Consider the following 12,919-nt stretch of genomic DNA (forward strand, 5'->3'; position numbering starts at 1 on the left):
AAACACACATGAACACCAAGATATAAGGCAGAAACCCAATGTGGGTGAAAACCACCTACTGAAATTGTCTCTGTCTTCTTTTAATAATAAGAGAATTTTGTTGACAATTTTTGTATTGGTGTAGTCTTAGAACGATACGCAAGCTTCTACCTGCAGAAGGCTACAACCTTCTCTCATTCTCCAGCTTCTACTGGAAGTGAGCTACAACCCCCTAGCTCTTGTACTAGCTGATATGTTTAGTAGTACGTAGGTGCCAACCTATAGAAGGATACAACCTTCTCTTTTCTTCCAGGGACCATGCTTCATTAATTTTCCGACTAGATCCATCAACAACATCATTCAATCATCAAATATATCTACATCAACCAAACTCCTTTTGAACCAATCACAACTGAATCAATCAATCACTCTGATCATTCAAAATGGTGTCACCAAAATATAGTAACCAATAACCCCGAACACTGCAGCAGCAAATAGAAGCAACTAAAACATATTTTATAAGGTATACAGTACTTCCATGTGTCGAACCTATGTCCATACGCGCTTTCCTCAAGGTGAACCTCCGTACACATTTGCAAATCAAATTTATGATGTATACATTGTTTCGATATGTAGAGTCTGTGTGTGTATGCGCCTTTTCTAAGGTGCACCTGCGTACAGATCTGTAAATGATGATTTAAATATTACAACAATTCTAGACTTCAGTCATACCCAAATCATCACATTTACAGAGTACAACATGTGCCAGTTATTCAGATAAATGATCAAACCACATAAAGATGATTCTCTTCAAGTCATAAGATCCTGATACATCATTAGATCTTATCCTTCATCAAGTGCTAAGTTTCGTCCTTGGTTCAGATCCATCAATGCACCATAACCCAATAACTTGCATACTAGATCTCACCCTTCATTAGATATTCAATTCCTTGAGTACCTTGGCCTAATGATCTTCTCCTTCTTTTATAGTTTTAGTCCTTTCTCAATATCATGGACCAAAACCATTTAGTATCAATACCTTGGACCAAATACCTAGGGTCAATACCTTGCATCAAATTCCTTGGACCAATACCATGGATCAAAATACCATGGAGCAAATACTTTAGACCAAAAATTTATTTTTTTAAGGTATACGCGCCTTTCCTTCTGTGAAAGTGTGTGTGTACGTATATTTGCCTTGAATATAGTGAACCCGCGTGTACACGTGGCTTGGCCAATGGTGAACCTGTGTATACCTTTCTTTCTTCAGTTTGTCAAGTCTGATTTATAACTCTGTGCTATTAACCTGTTGCACTGTGATCTATCATCTGAGTCAGTTTCCATCAAGGAAAACACCTGTTTCATAATGCCAATAGTTTATTTCTTCAAAATCACTTAAGTCTTCTTCCTAGTTTTAAATTATCAATTCACTTGCACTCACATGCAAAATTTTTGATAAGTTCATGAGAATACATCCTTTATGAAAGCTTAAATGATCTTAACACCATCCACCAAAATAGTGCTTGTTCGATGTTTAGCTCATGATGAAATAGTGCTTGTTCAATGTTTTACATTCATGGCTATCACTTTTTATTTTTTTCAATTTAGTAATTTTAATTTTCTTGTTATCTTCACACTTCCACGTGTCTCTTTCAAGGATTTTTTCATTTTGCAATTGTTGTTTCATGTTTTCATCATGTCACAGGTGTCTCTCTTGCGATTTTCACTCCTACATGGTCAAAACTTTGCAGATCCCCAAAGTTAGCTTTCTTTCACTGTTCAACGTTAGATGATATTACAGATCAGTATAATATGTGCTAGACACATTCCTATATATTATTGCACTATTTGGTTACATTCACCATCATTGTCATAACATGTGTTCTAGGTGTCGTAATGTCTCATTTCAACTGTCGCACTTAGACATAAGTGTCACTTCACTGTCATTTTATGGTGTGTTTGTTATTCTTGAGTCATTTCTATCTTCCTAGATTTTATTGATGGTTTTATGTGTGCAATCCAAGTTTGAGTCATGTCCAGATGCATTTCCCACTTTTACTCTATCGCCCTGATACTTTGCCATTTTCAAGCCCTACTTGGTCCTTCAGCCCAGTGCAAGTTGTGAATCCATAAGACTTCTTACTAAGTGAAAATTTCAAACTATCCATGGGTCTCAATAATAGAATCCTACTGATAAATATTGGTCCAATAAGTCCCTCTCAAGGTTACCCCAAATCTGTTTCGCATTACCATCCTCCCAACGATAGTTAGTTGACCATTCTTACTCATAGTGACTCACTTTACTAAATTTTTGTAAATTTTGCCCTACATGGCACACAAATATTTTATATCTAGCAGCATGTACCTCTTTAACCATTTCATTGAGGCAAACCTTGCAATGTAAACATCCTCCTATCCTCCCAGTGTAGTGAAAACCATCCTAGTCTAAGTGGCTTCATTCCTATGGCCCCCCTCAATGAAATTCACACTCCAAATGGTCAAGTACCCACTCTTTGGTAAAAATAAACTAACGGATGATGAAAATCATATTAAAAAGTAACAATTACCCCTTTAAAAAGATTTCTCTCTCTCTCAAGCCTTTTCCTCCTTTAAGTGCATTGCGTACTACCGAAGGTGAAGCTTCAAACTCCCCCCTTCCCCAATGTGCTTTGTACATAATATAGGCTTAACCTCTTCCTCTAAAGTGCATGGAATATTAGGGAAGGTTGAATAAAGACTTCTCTCCACATTTTACAATTAAATCTATGCTCTCCTTAAAGTCTTATTTCCCTTCGATCATATAGCACAGTCGTGAAGGTTGAACCTTTCACCTTCACTCCTTCCCAATGTGTTCATGCACCCTAAGCCTTTTTTTGTTCATATTTTTAAGTTCATCAAATAATATGGAAGGTTGAGGGATGCCTCTCGTCACCCTTTACTGGTCAAACTATGCCTTTAAGATTTCCTCACTTTTCTTTCGAGTGCATGGCACAACCATGAAGCATGAACTTGTCCACCTTTCACCTTTGCCCTCCCCCACTGCACTTAACAAAGGTTGTCTCTTCCTCATAGTGCATGGTGAAGTAACATTGAATAATGGAACCCTCCTAAGACACTAATGAATTTGATTGTGTCCTCTTAATCAAGCATAATTATTTTAACCCTCTTATAGGCCTACCATGATCATATCATTCCATGAGATAAGTAGTGCTAAAATATATGTTTTTAAGACTCATCTTTCCTCGTCATGAATGACTTGTGATGGTAGGATTACCTTCCAGTCATGACAATATTATTATCAAGAGCATATGGTAAGAACAAAGTCTATAGAAACACCTACAAGGAATAGGCATTAAGAGAAAAATCATGAAGACATGAAGTAGATCATGGACGAAAACGAAAAGAAGACACATTGCGTTATGACTCAGAGGATGGTGATATTGACCATATACCCATTGGAGGGTGAATATTAGAAAAAAAAATTGTATCTTTCATGAATATGAATCATAAATTATATCTACAATCAATAATGGAAGATGAATTAGCAAGAAATAAAGCTTGGCATTGCCACATTTCCATGAAGTCCATCTCATCATTGTTAAGTTGTAATTTGTACAAGTTTCATGATAATGGTCAACATGTGTCCATGTTTCATTCCACATGATCAAACATCAAAATGTACTATGTTGAGTTCCAAGAGTCATACATGGAATATACAAATTCACTTAGTCATATATGGAAAATATATCTTTAGGAGATGTCCAAAATTCATTAGAATTTCAAGAGTTGTTCATAACTCTAAAGGACACATTAGAATTCCAAGAGTCATTTGGGTAATTCAAGATTTATGGGGATATGAAAGGTCATACCCCTTATTATAAAATCAACCTCATTAATCAAAGAAAAGGATTTTGGGAGGCTTAGGCGTTGGAGAACTAGTCTTGGCTTCTCTATGTGGCATAGGAGAGAAAACCAATATTTGGAGAAGTAAGAAGTGACTTCATGTTCCACTACCACAACTATTGTGTCATCATTTTCACTGCATACATGGATCTTTAACATAATTGAAATTCAATGAGCCAACACATTTTGATGGATGTATCACAAATGTTGTAGGACTATTGTTGGGATGTTTACGGTATATGTGTTTTTCAAATCTACTACAGAAATTAAACTATTTCAGTGACTTTGGTACTTACCCTATTGAATGTGTTTTTTATTTGATTTATAATCATTATGTGAACTATTTCATTAACCAATGGTTTTATGCTCCCATGTGTCTCTCTTAGGTTATTACTACTACTTCTTGCTAGAGACTCACTTTTTGTCTCCCGCTTGTGAAGGTATCCTTTCACACATTGTGACCGGTGTTGGATAATGTCAACTTACTTTATTATTCTAGGTTTATGTATATAATCTCTTATGTTATCCATTGAAACCAAGACAAACCTTTGTGTTATGGTGGTGAAGTCAATACTCTGGATGGGGCTCCTACTTCAAATAGTGTGAGGTCTAATTGGCACTTCACGTTGGGGAGACCTCCTATATGTTGGCAGTATCAAAAATCATCAATAGAGTCCAATAATTATACCCTTAGAAAGTATATTTCTTCTATATCAAGTGCTTAATAAACCATTTCAAATAAATCACAAAAATTGGAGTAGGAACCATCTATATAAGACTATCTTTTATCCTACATCAATCTGACATGCAAAGCTCCCAGTTATGACTGAGCCAACAATGGAGCCTCTCATTCTCTTGCTAAGATCTCTATGAGTCTTGGAATTACACCCAAAATCAAATAAGACAATTTATTTTTGGTCCTATTGATATAGGTAGATATTGGTGAGAACTTCCCTATTCCACTTACACCACTAACAATTTTTTCTATCAGTTCTATATTTTCAATAAAATTTTATATTTTGGTAGTTTTCAGGTCGTGAATTTCTGAAGCCATTTTGTGGCCCTAAATGACATGTTTTGGTGAAATAGAAAACATATGAATTTATTTTACATGTGCAGTCGAAATCTTTTTTCCTTAGACAGACATTTCTAATTGGCTATCGTGAATGCCAAGCAGAGATGGTATGCCGAAGTTGTGTCCCCGAGAAGTTGACATTCGAAACAAGGCCCATTCATTTTGGTGCTTCATCTCCTAAGGTTAGGTTTTCTGATGTTTAGGGTTTTTCAATGTTTTATCAATGATAAAAATTCCTTTGAGCCTCATTGTAAAAAAGATTTCAAAAAACATTTATCCATCACATCTCTTCTCAGAGATAAGCTACTGTCACATGTGCCAGTTTATTTTCAGTCTAGATGTAAACAATTTCTATCATTTGTTATTTATTAATTAAGTTTTTGTCCTTTGTATCTTTGTGTTTTTTTTTAAATCTATATTTCATTTCATTCCTTCATAAATATGGATCAGTGGCGTTAGAGCCGTCTTCTCTTTCTATTTTTTCTATGCATCTCCCCAATGAGGTCGAGGTATAATAAGTTGGGACTACAAGTAGTTGAACCCTTGCAAGACTGATCTCACTAACCTTGAAGACCTCCCATGGTGGAAGAAATTAAATATGAAGAAGCAAGAGATACTTACAAGTTGTTGATTGAAGAATCCCTCAATTGACAAGGGAACAAGATGATATATATTTTTTCCTAGATCCTTTGGTCAATTTGAATGGGAAAAGCATATTCAGCCAACAATCACTTCAAAGGTGTCATCCCCTTTATGAGAAAAGTTAACTTGTATATTCCTATATTTGAAGGTTAGATAGACACAGATGCTCTAGATAGATGACCAAATCTACTAGAAGCTATTTTTTCAATCCATAACTTTTTGAATAGAGAGAAGATTAACTTTGCACTCCTTAAGGCCACCCCCCATGTCAAGGACGAGTGGGAAACTTACCGTGAGTAGAAGTATGAGTAGGAATCCTCACTATTTTTAGTCGCACCCTCTTTGGACTCTTCTTGAGATGTAGTTAAGGAACACTATTACACTATTGGGGGCTATGAAGATAAGTACATAAAACAAAGAACACTACAGCAAGAAAGGTACCAATACGTGACATAATTCATCAATTTATCTCATACCCTACACATGAAGTTGGGTATGAAGGAATCTAGGTGGCACCAGGAACTCAATTATTATGGCTTCCTACACAAATACATATAGGGTTAAATGGAGTTCATGGAATCTCCTCGCTTGGCTCAACATATTGATATACTTTCAAGAACGGGCATAAATTTAGATATAGGAAGAGATACTTTGGATCGGAAAACACAAAGCAAGGAAAAGACATCACCAAACAATAGAACAAAGGATATAGTCATGACGAAATGACCTAGGACATACTGTCAAAGCCACAAGTAAATAATGGCAATGGGAAGATGAATAAAGAGACATGAAAGTGGTGCGAGTTCCATAAAAGCCCCACTCACAACACAAATTAACATCACACTAAGTAGTCTATGGTGGTCGATTTGACATCTTAAGAGTTAGATGCATGTTATAACTCTTAGCTAGAGCCTGAAAAGCAAAAATATATCATTGATGCAAAACCCAGTGCCATTATTTCCACCAGCAAGGTTAGGAAAGTGAGACCAAATATATGGAGGAAGGTGAGTGGTTATTCCACTCACTGATGTGGTTGAAGGGTGCTCCATTACAATTCATTTTCAATTATGGGAGCCAAAATAATCTCATCTTAGTAGAGGTTGTTAAGAAGTTAAGCCCATCAAAAACAACACACCTACAAAAATACACCATGAGGTGGTTCCACCAAGGGAGAGATCTCTACATCTTTCAACATTCCAACTTTCCCTACAACATTGAGCCTTTCACGGATGAGGTACTATGTGATGTTGGTCCACTTCAAGTTTGTGATGTTTTATTAGGAAAACCATATTTATTGATGTGTCATGTTATGTATGACTTCATACGTTGTATAGTTTTTATTTCTTTGGGAAGAAAGATATACATGATAGCAAAGGTATCCCTGCATACCACAATTTCTTTGATCTCTGCTAAGTAATGTAGTAGGATCGTCTCCCATACTAGGAAATATCTTTTCTTCATGATTCTATCTCAAAGTAAGGGGAAGATGATGGCCACATCTATGGTCCCCCAAAATGGCCCCTTCACATAGAAAAGGCAAGTGGATAAGGTCATTTATTAGTATAGGGAAATTGTATCCTCACCTAGAGAGGTACCTTTATACTATCAGGTTAAGAATTTGATAAATCTAACTCCTGAAAAAAATCTACCTGATGGGAAAATAAATCAATACTCTCTCTTGGAAAATGAGGATGTCATGCAGTAGATATAGTAGTTGCTACAAAAAGGGCACATCTTACCAAGTTGCTCACCTCCGAATTTTACTAGTATAGAAGAAATACAAGACTTGGACACTCTACATTAATTTACAAGCACTGACCTTCTTGACTAGTTTAAGGGGACTAATTACTTTAGAAAATTTTATTTGAAGTCCGATTATCACCAAGTTCTAATAGAACCCACCAATGTATGGAAGACCACCTTCAAGTCCAAGGAGGGTCTCTTTGAATGGTTTTTCATGTCCTTGAGGTTAATAAATGCCCCCACAACTTTTATGAGGTTGATGGATGACATATTTTGGCCTTTCACTAACTTGTTCATGGTTCTATATCTAAATGATATCCTCATCATCAATAAAAATTGGGTAGAGAACTTACAACATATTCGATAGGTCCTTCAAATCTTGTAGTAGCACAAGATCTTTGCCAACGTAGAGAAACACTCCATTACCATTGAACATATCCAATCTTTGGGATACATATTTGATAAGAAAAGCATGAATGTGCATCCAACTAAGATCCAAGTCATTATATATTGGCTAACCTTGATGACTCTAACAAAGCTATGAAATGTCTTGGGCCTTCCTAATTTCTACCATATATTTCTATTAGGGTTCTCTCATATCACATGGCCCTTAAGTCATGTTACCAAGGGCGAAGTAGGACAAACATTTCCTGGTATGTGTCACAACAGAATGAAATCATTGAATTAAAATACCGCCTTTGCTATACACCATTCCCCACCTTGCCAACTCTGAAACAAACATTTAATATTGAGGAAGATGCCTTCGACTATTCTCTTGGTTCATTCCTCACTCACCAAGGACATATAGCGACCTATGAAAATGAGACACTCTGTAATACTATTTGAAGGTAGCCCAATTATGATAAGGAAATGTATTCTATTGTGTAGGTTTGGCAACAATGGAAACATTATATTTTGTGGAAGGAGAAGATCATCCACACTGATCACTAACCTCTTCAATTTATGTAGACATAAGGGAAGTTTCATAATGATCACCATCATAAACGGTCCACATATCTATGACAATCCCATTTGAACATTAAAAGTAATAAGGGAAGCACCAATCACATCACATACTACCTCATCTAGCCCCTAATTGCATTTAAAGTCATTCTCAATCCTTATGGGAATGAGACCTCCAAATGGTTGTAGTCATATGACAATGACTAAGAATCCACTGCCATCTATAAGATGTTGATGGTTGCAGAGACATTTCTAGACTTCTACCTTTAGGATTTACTATTGTTATATTTGTGACATCATTATGTTCCTTCAAGTGAGCATCAAAAATTGATTTGGGAGGCACATTATAGATGATTCATAGGAAACCTTAGTGTGGAGAGTATAGTGGAAATATTGTAGAAGTATTTTTGTTGGAAAGCTATCTGATAGGATGTTGGAAAATATATCAGATCCTGAATTGGTTGTTCCATCTCCATGCCAACCATTAAGAAGAAAGGACTATAAACCCATTTTCCTACTCCTACCTGACCTTTAGAGTTCCTCTCTCTAGAATATATTGTTGGCCTTCCTTCAACAAAGCATGGTAATGACTCTGTGTTTGTGGTCCTTGATATATTTTCTAAGATGGCCATATTGACTGCTTACAAGAAGAGTATCATAGTAGAAGGAACTACCAAGAGATTTTTTGAATGGGTGTTAGTACATTTTGGGATACCATAAGCCATTATATCATATTGGGATATAATGTTCCTATGTGAATTTTGGTCAAGCCTATGGGAATTATTGGGAACTAATATCACCAAGTTGACTTCCTACCACCCCCAAACTTATGACCATATAGAGACTATCAGCAACCCCTCCATTTCTTTTCATTAATCAAATGAAAATGAAAAATTATTACAATTTCATCTTCAAACATTGAATCACACCATGCACTATAAAATTATTCTATTACTGAATGATTTTCTCTTGAGAAAACTTTGCCTACTTAAACCACCCATCTTCCTCCTATTTCCTTGCACAATCCTGGACAAATTTATTTCCTAAAAAATAGGGGAATTCCCTATTTACTTGCACAATTCCAAGGGAATTGATCACCTATTGTTATATGGAAAAATCCCTCTTGCAGACAAGATGGATCTCCCTAGATCCCAAATGAAATCTAGTAACAAACAAGAAAAGGATGGCTACCTTTCCTTAGATTATGATTGATTGAAACAAGTAATATGTGAGGGATCACATACTAGTTTAATGAAGTGCCTATTGAATTCCTCTTAGTGCCTTGCATAGTTGGATTCTCCTTGATGCTTTAGAGACCATTCCACCACTTTCCACATCCTCTCCACTATGTTTCAAAGGACATCTACATAGACAAAAATAAAAAAAGGATAAAAGCATTTAGTATATAGAATGAAATACAAATCAAACACTTAACTCAACATACATCATCAATTGAATCAATAACCAAACATAACCTATGTGATTAATCAAGGAATCTCACAAATGATATTAGAATAGACATGATTAGAAAAGAACAATTGATTTTTATTGAATAAAAGGGAGGAAAAACTTATAACCCCAATGCCTTGATGGTACGAGCCTCTTATCATAATCTCCAACCTTATCCTTGGATGAAAATCCTTCTAGCCCTATTTAGGTCGCATACGCCTACCTTCAATAGTCCTCCCCAATCCTCTGGACTGTGTTTGATTTATAGGCCAAGAGGAGGAGGTTTGGGATCCTATTCCTAAAGGATGAGATACACAAATGGTGGGATAGGGGATCCACAAAGAGAGGGAAAGTAACTCCATGATGGGAGGGATGTGGCTTGAGTAATCTTCAATTCAAAGTTCTTAGTAAGGAAAGATTCGAGTAACAAAGCTTCTAGAATTTACTTTTTATTTTCTACTCGCATTGAGTCATGTGCACATGCCACAGTGTAAGAGAGATCACACTTTTGTGTAGACTGTAATGGTCTCTTCTGTGCATGTGTAGAAATATATTAGGGAACTGTGCAAGTAATCAAAAATAGGTTTTTGGCCCTTCAGATCTAGGAATTTAGTTCTCTTTGGGATTTTTTAGGTTCTAACTTTGTAGAGGGATGCTTTAGAACACTTTGATGGATAGTGAAAGATCCAGACTAATGGTAATTTTGTTAATGTGACAAAATGACATGTGACACATTGGCCCCTAAAGTGAAATGTCAAAAACGATGTTTGAGGACTAAAGCACTTTATCATGGCAAGGTTTTCATTAGAGACATGAAACAGTCAATAAAATGTTACAATGCAATATATAATCATTGTCGAGATAGGAATTCTCATACTCAGAGCATAAATGTATTAACGAATGAGTAAGGAAATACATCTAAAGGTCCAGGTCAGTAGACAACATAGTATGGACATAGCCATCAATCGATCTACGTTTACAATCATGAATATTTAATAAATCCATGCAACATGGATGGATTAAACTAGATGGAGGGTCTTCATCTCCATCTCTTGATCTGTAGTACGAATCTAACCATGTGACTGGACGTCACATAGTCAAACATGGTAGAAACCACTTGATTACTAGTCAATGATGTGAACCATTAACAAGTGCGAGAGAAACCACCAATAATTACAATGGTTTTCAAGGTACTTCCATTATAATCTATAACATGTGAAAAGATGTCCTGAAGTCGAACACTCATTAAATTATTTGATTGAAGGGCAATGATGAGAACTTATCATTGAAGGTGAGAAACCTTCCATTAAGGCATTCAAGCTCCAAGGTAATGAAGAAGGTTTCTAGATCAAATTCGTAGATAGTGAGTTGAATTCAATAGGAGGCGACTCATCGTAGGAGGGCCTAGGACATGAAACACATGTCATGTTTTGAAGAAAAACAGTTTGGTGTAATCGAGAAGGGACTCAGGGATGGACAACATGATTGATGGCTATAAATTGTAAGTTAATTTTGATTGAGATTGGACTTCTCTTGAACATATTGGTGACACAACATTATGAAGTGGAAGCATATGGCTCAAAAATAATACCCAAAACTAATTGAAGACTTTCAATAGGTATGGTAAATTAAGAGACAAAAGGATTTCCCAACCTACACACAAAAGTGACAAAGTGGCATGTTCAAGAGGGACACATTTCCTTTTGTAATAGAAAAATAAAAATTATTTCCCAATTTCCCCCCATCATTACTACAAAGTACCTCTTTATTTTTGTGCAAGCTTGAGGAGGATAACATATGATTGTCCTTTAATATCATCATGCATATGAGTCATTTGGAGTGTTTTTAATGAAACCTAGAAAGGAGTGGTTCTGTCTCATTGTGATTAACAAGTCCTACACTCTTTAAGTTTTACGAGTCCACTACAGTAGTAACTCGTTTTCGTTTTCATCTTTAAATATTTTGAAATGACACAAAAATAAAACTCTTTTAGTTCTTTCAATGTAAAATTTTAACGATCCTGAAGAAAGTAAAGCTAAGTATTTTTCATTTTTAGGGAGTCTGGAGAAAATCATAAGTAAACTCTACAGTATCCTTTTTCGTAAATTTAGTCTCTCAAGTCCAGAAATGGGTAAAATAATGTCAGAGAGAACTCTATTCACCATGATTAGTAAAATTATACATTTTTGCTAGATATTCCACATGATCTGTAAAAGGGGTAAACTTATATCAAGTAGATGTTTTTCATTTTATTTAACGAGTTCAAAATAAACAAGAATTCTCGGAAATCTTTTCATATTTCAAGAGTCAGACAAGACCTTAAAGGTAACGCCAGGGTTTTTCTTTTTTGTAATTTTTAATGAGTCCAAAAAAGTGATAAAATTGTACTCATATCACTGACTTTCAATCTAATTAACAAGCAGGAAAAGACAGAAAGAACTCAGGAGTTTCATATGTTTTACAGGTATGAAAAGATAGCAAAAGATGCTCAGGATTTTCATGACTTTAACAAGTCTTGAAACTAATAACCAAAATGGACTCTAGATAAGTTTTATTTTAATATAAGCTTGAAATTGAGAAAAAATATGTTTGAGAGTGGTTTCATTTTTACACAAGCTTGAAACAGAGAAAAACTATGCTTGAGAGTGGTTTCGTTTTTACACAAGCTTGAAATAGAGAAAGAATATGCTTGAGATATGTTTTAATGCCCCCTAATAATAACCTGCAGAAGTACATACCCCCAATATTCGTTTGATCTGCCTGAGTAGACTACTAGTTACTAATAGGTGGATGGAATGAAGGTTCATTTATGAGATCAGCTGAAAGACTTGACTTACCATTTACTAGTTCTAGTCAAAGACCTGACTGAATTAGGGGAGGATTTGTTTCATTTTTTAATGAGATTGGCACAAAAAAGAGCTATGCTCATGGAACCTTGTTTCATTTTTGAACGATCTTGACACAAGAAAAGGAACTATTCTCGTCAAACCTTACTTAATTTTTTAGCAAGCTTGATGCAAGAAAAGGAACTATGCTCATGGGTGTTGTTTCTTTTTTGAATGAGGCTAACAAAGGAAAAGAACTATCCTTATAGGGACCTGTTTAACTTTTTAACAAGGTTGACGGGGTAAAAGAACCATCCTCGTAAGGATCTATTTCATTTTT

This window comes from Pinus tabuliformis, chromosome 3_2, assembly GCF_031772625.1.
Source record: "Pinus tabuliformis cultivar Carrire ecotype Pingquan chromosome 3_2, CPIR1, whole genome shotgun sequence".
NCBI classification, from domain to species: Eukaryota; Viridiplantae; Streptophyta; class Pinopsida; order Pinales; family Pinaceae; genus Pinus; species Pinus tabuliformis.